Source organism: Daphnia magna, unplaced genomic scaffold, assembly GCF_020631705.1.
Source record: "Daphnia magna isolate NIES unplaced genomic scaffold, ASM2063170v1.1 Dm_contigs127, whole genome shotgun sequence".
NCBI classification, from domain to species: domain Eukaryota; kingdom Metazoa; phylum Arthropoda; class Branchiopoda; order Diplostraca; family Daphniidae; genus Daphnia; species Daphnia magna.
The window spans coordinates 1-5,000 of record NW_025533132.1 but is presented as its reverse complement, the minus strand read 5'-3'; the positions used below and the strand labels follow the sequence as shown (position 1 = coordinate 5,000).

The following is a 5,000-nucleotide window of genomic DNA, read 5'->3' as shown; positions in this document are numbered from 1 at the left end:
CTGACTCCAGATCAGGAGGTTGCGTGTTCAAATCACGTCGAGATCAGAGGGTTTGTTCTGCATTTTGTGCTTAATTGTATTATTTAACGACTTAAGAGCGACAGCTATTCTAGGACAACAATCTTTCGACTTTTAGGACGTGTAAACAATTTGACAATTGCATTCAACAATACTTTTATTTCAAATTGCATATTAATGTTGCGTAAGCAAGTTGTTGCTTACCAAAAATGTAGTAATGTTAAGAGAAGGAGAAGTTCGCCAATTGCATGTAGTGATATACTTAGGGTTCGTGAAGAGGTGATGTAACTAGGGAATCTGATTAGTTACAGTTTGTGTTTGTTACAGTTGCTTATGGATTCTTTGAATGAAAGGTCAATATTGGACGTAAAATGCATCGACCGGGAATCGAACCCGGGCCGCCCGCGTGGCAGGCGAGCATTCTACCACTGAACCATCGATGCTGATGAAATCAGTGCGGTTTTATGTCTTTAATCGTTACACATCATTTACAACAGTTTGTTTACTGCTATTTAAAACAATTAATTTTTTTTAGCTATAAATTCTGTAAATGCATCGACTTAATATTTCAGCTTCGATTTCTTACTAGCAGAGCGTAGTTTCGATCTACGGACCTCTGGGTTATGGGCCCAGCACGCTTCCGCTGCGCCACTCTGCTGTTGAAACTTGTTGTCTGCATTACGTTCCAATAACAGCTTTTGTAGCATTTTAAATTGCTGTGTTACTATCATGCATCGACCGCGTACCCAGCATTCTAACACAGAACCATCGATGCAAAATAATGGCAACTACTGTTCCCTACCAACACGAAATGGTTTTGTATTTTTTGGAACCTCTTACCCTTACCTAAGCAACTTGATTACCATCCGTGCTTTAGCGGAAAATGTTTTAGTCGGAAATAGTCTCTAAAACTGTCGAAGTTTCTTGGCCTCTATAGTATAGGAAAGCACAGAAAGCATCTGGCTAGTGTATCTATCTGATTCCGGTATGTCAATCAAGTTAATCACCACAATTCATTGGGATCTTACTTTAATGATGTACTACAGATCCCAAAAAACAAAATTCGATGGCGTACGTAGCACATGCATTTCAATGTTGTGCATTACTGGAATGCAAAACAGAACATTAGTTGCAAGATTTCGTGGCGCAATGGTAGCGCGCCTGACTCCAGATCAGGAGGTTGCGTGTTCAAATCACGTCGAGATCAGAGGGTTTGTTCTGCATTTTGTGCTTAATTGTATTATTTAACGACTTAAGAGCGACAGCTATTCTAGGACAACAATCTTTCGACTTTTAGGACGTGTAAACAATTTGACAATTGCATTCAACAATACTTTTATTTCAAATTGCATATTAATGTTGCGTAAGCAAGTTGTTGCTTACCAAAAATGTAGTAATGTTAAGAGAAGGAGAAGTTCGCCAATTGCATGTAGTGATATACTTAGGGTTCGTGAAGAGGTGATGTAACTAGGGAATCTGATTAGTTACAGTTTGTGTTTGTTACAGTTGCTTATGGATTCTTTGAATGAAAGGTCAATATTGGACGTAAAATGCATCGACCGGGAATCGAACCCGGGCCGCCCGCGTGGCAGGCGAGCATTCTACCACTGAACCATCGATGCTGATGAAATCAGTGCGGTTTTATGTCTTTATTCGTTACACATCATTTACAACAGTTTGTTTACTGCTATTTAAAACAATTAATTTTTTTAGCTATAAATTCTGTAAATGCATCGACTTAATATTTCAGCTTCGATTTCTTACTAGCAGAGCGTAGTTTCGATCTACGGACCTCTGGGTTACGGGCCCAGCACGCTTCCGCTGCGCCACTCTCCTGTTGAAACTTGTTGTCTGCATTACGTTCCAATAACAGCTTTTGTAGCATTTTAAATTGCTGTGTTACTATCATGCATCGACCGCGTACCCAGCATTCTAACACAGAACCATCGATGCAAAATAATGGCAACTACTGTTCCCTACCAACACGAAATGGTTTTGTATTTTTTTGGAACCTCTTACCCTTACCTAAGCAACTTGATTACCATCCGTGCTTTAGCGGAAAATGTTTTAGTCGGAAATAGTCTCTAAAACTGTCGAAGTTTCTTGGCCTCTATAGTATAGGAAAGCACAGAAAGCATCTGGCTAGTGTATCTATCTGATTCCGGTATGTCAATCAAGTTAATCACCACAATTCATTGGGATCTTACTTTAATGATGTACTACAGATCCCAAAAAACAAAATTCGATGGCGTACGTAGCACATGCATTTCAATGTTGTGCATTACTGGAATGCAAAACAGAACATTAGTTGCAAGATTTCGTGGCGCAATGGTAGCGCGCCTGACTCCAGATCAGGAGGTTGCGTGTTCAAATCACGTCGAGATCAGAGGGTTTGTTCTGCATTTTGTGCTTAATTGTATTATTTAACGACTTAAGAGCGACAGCTATTCTAGGACAACAATCTTTCGACTTTTAGGACGTGTAAACAATTTGACAATTGCATTCAACAATACTTTTATTTCAAATTGCATATTAATGTTGCGTAAGCAAGTTGTTGCTTACCAAAAATGTAGTAATGTTAAGAGAAGGAGAAGTTCGCCAATTGCATGTAGTGATATACTTAGGGTTCGTGAAGAGGTGATGTAACTAGGGAATCTGATTAGTTACAGTTTGTGTTTGTTACAGTTGCTTATGGATTCTTTGAATGAAAGGTCAATATTGGACGTAAATGCATCGACCGGGAATCGAACCCGGGCCGCCCGCGTGGCAGGCGAGCATTCTACCACTGAACCATCGATGTTGATGAAATCAGTGCGGTTTTATGTCTTTATTCGTTACACATCATTTACAACAGTTTGTTTACTGCTATTTAAAACAATTAATTTTTTTTAGCTATAAATTCTGTAAATGCATCGACTTAATATTTCAGCTTCGATTTCTTACTAGCAGAGCGTAGTTTCGATCTACGGACCTCTGGGTTATGGGCCCAGCACGCTTCCGCTGCGCCACTCTGCTGTTGAAACTTGTTGTCTGCATTACGTTCCAATAACAGCTTTTGTAGCATTTTAAATTGCTGTGTTACTATCATGCATCGACCGCGTACCCAGCATTCTAACACAGAACCATCGATGCAAAATAATGGCAACTACTGTTCCCTACCAACACGAAATGGTTTTGTATTTTTTTGGAACCTCATACCCCTTACCTAAGCAACTTGATTACCATCCGTGCTTTAGCGGAAAATGTTTTAGTCGGAAATAGTCTCTAAAACTGTCGAAGTTTCTTGGCCTCTATAGTATAGGAAAGCACAGAAAGCATCTGGCTAGTGTATCTATCGGATTCCGGTATGTCAATCAAGTTAATCACCACAATTCATTGGGATCTTAACTTTAATGATGTACTACAGATCCCAAAAAACAAAATTCGATGGCGTACGTAGCACATGCATTTCAATGTTGTGCATTACTGGAATGCAAAACAGAACATTAGTTGCAAGATTTCGTGGCGCAATGGTAGCGCGCCTGACTCCAGATCAGGAGGTTGCGTGTTCAAATCACGTCGAGATCAGAGGGTTTGTTCTGCATTTTGTGCTTAATTGTATTATTTAACGACTTAAGAGCGACAGCTATTCTAGGACAACAATCTTTCGACTTTTAGGACGTGTAAACAATTTGACAATTGCATTCAACAATACTTTTATTTCAAATTGCATATTAATGTTGCGTAAGCAAGTTGTTGCTTACCAAAAATGTAGTAATGTTAAGAGAAGGAGAAGTTCGCCAATTGCATGTAGTGATATACTTAGGGTTCGTGAAGAGGTGATGTAACTAGGGAATCTGATTAGTTACAGTTTGTGTTTGTTACAGTTGCTTATGGATTCTTTGAATGAAAGGTCAATATTGGACGTAAAATGCATCGACCGGGAATCGAACCCGGGCCGCCCGCGTGGCAGGCGAGCATTCTACCACTGAATCTTTCCAAAATTTGAAAAAAAATGCTTAAAGCGACCTTTATTTTTTAAAGAGCCGTTTGTATTTGAGGCATCGCGGACACTTAAGTCGCGCGGCACCCAGATGGCTTGGAAGGCAACCATGCTTCGTGTAGAGCAGACGTGTTTTTAAAGAGCTCCCGTTGTCACTGATGAAATGTTTTAGCTCCTTGTATTATTTTTACATTTTATCCATTTACATCCAAAAAACCCTTTAAAAAAAAATTTTTTTATTATGCTTTAACCAAAACAAATATTGAATTTTAATGCATATCTTTCTTTAATTTTAGTACTCTATAGAATTTATTTATTTATTCTTTTCATCCATGAATTTTTTTTATTTGATTTCACACTTTCTTCGGGTTTTTAAATTATTATTATTATTTTTTTTAATTCTTCATTAATTTTTTTATACCACAATTTCTTTGTTTTTAAAATTTTTTCTTTATTCTTCACTAAATTTTTTTATTCCACAATTTCTTCGGTTTCTATTTTTTTATTCTTTACAAAATTATTTAATTTTTAATTTTTAGTACTTAAAACATCTATTTTTCTATTTTTTTCTTTCTTTCTTAAATTTCTAAATTCCTCTCTTTCTATATTTTTTTAGAATTTTCTCTTCAGATTTTTAATGGTTTTTTTAAATTTTTCTAACAATATTTTACCGATTTTTTCTTTATTTGTTTGTTTTTAGTCAATAAGAATTACTGTTTTATTCTTTCATATGTAAGTGGGCCCAGGGTAGCAATGGCAGAGGTAGGAGCATCTAGTAGAAATGCTACTAGAGTAAGACTCCATGGGACAATCATTAAAATCCCAGTTCCTCTGCCAATTATTTTAAAATGTGGGGAGAAATCCTGTCAAGGTGAGCGAGGTAGCGGTCCCTGGTCTGGGGATCGCAAGAGACAATTAGCGAGACACACATAAAAGAAAGACATTCTAGGAGAGGGTTCAGTACACCACCTACAGGCTCACTGGCTGGGCATGAATTTAA

At 37.7% G+C, this 5,000-nt stretch overlaps 7 non-coding genes across 7 annotated transcripts in view; 4 read left to right on the top strand and 3 right to left on the bottom strand.

The window, feature by feature from the left end:
- Trnaw-cca overlaps positions 1-46 on the top strand; it is a 72-nt gene extending 26 nt beyond the window's left edge. Inside the window, exon 1 of the tRNA in view lies at positions 1-46. This exon is cut by the window's left edge and continues 26 nt beyond it. This is a non-coding gene — a tRNA (tRNA-Trp).
- Positions 47-390: 344 nt separating this feature from the next.
- On the bottom strand, positions 391-461 carry Trnag-gcc. Its single transcript has one exon. It is a non-coding gene; the product is annotated as a tRNA-Gly (tRNA).
- Positions 462-1,153: 692 nt separating this feature from the next.
- On the top strand, positions 1,154-1,225 carry Trnaw-cca. Its single transcript has one exon. It is a non-coding gene; the product is annotated as a tRNA-Trp (tRNA).
- A 344-nt stretch (positions 1,226-1,569) lies between these two features.
- Positions 1,570-1,640, bottom strand: Trnag-gcc. The gene has a single exon. It is a non-coding gene; the product is annotated as a tRNA-Gly (tRNA).
- Positions 1,641-2,332: 692 nt separating this feature from the next.
- On the top strand, positions 2,333-2,404 carry Trnaw-cca. Its single transcript has one exon. It is a non-coding gene; the product is annotated as a tRNA-Trp (tRNA).
- A 343-nt stretch (positions 2,405-2,747) lies between these two features.
- Positions 2,748-2,818, bottom strand: Trnag-gcc. The gene has a single exon. It is a non-coding gene; the product is annotated as a tRNA-Gly (tRNA).
- A 695-nt stretch (positions 2,819-3,513) lies between these two features.
- On the top strand, positions 3,514-3,585 carry Trnastop-uca. The gene has a single exon. It is a non-coding gene; the product is annotated as a tRNA-Trp (tRNA).
- Positions 3,586-5,000: the final 1,415 nt, after the last annotated feature.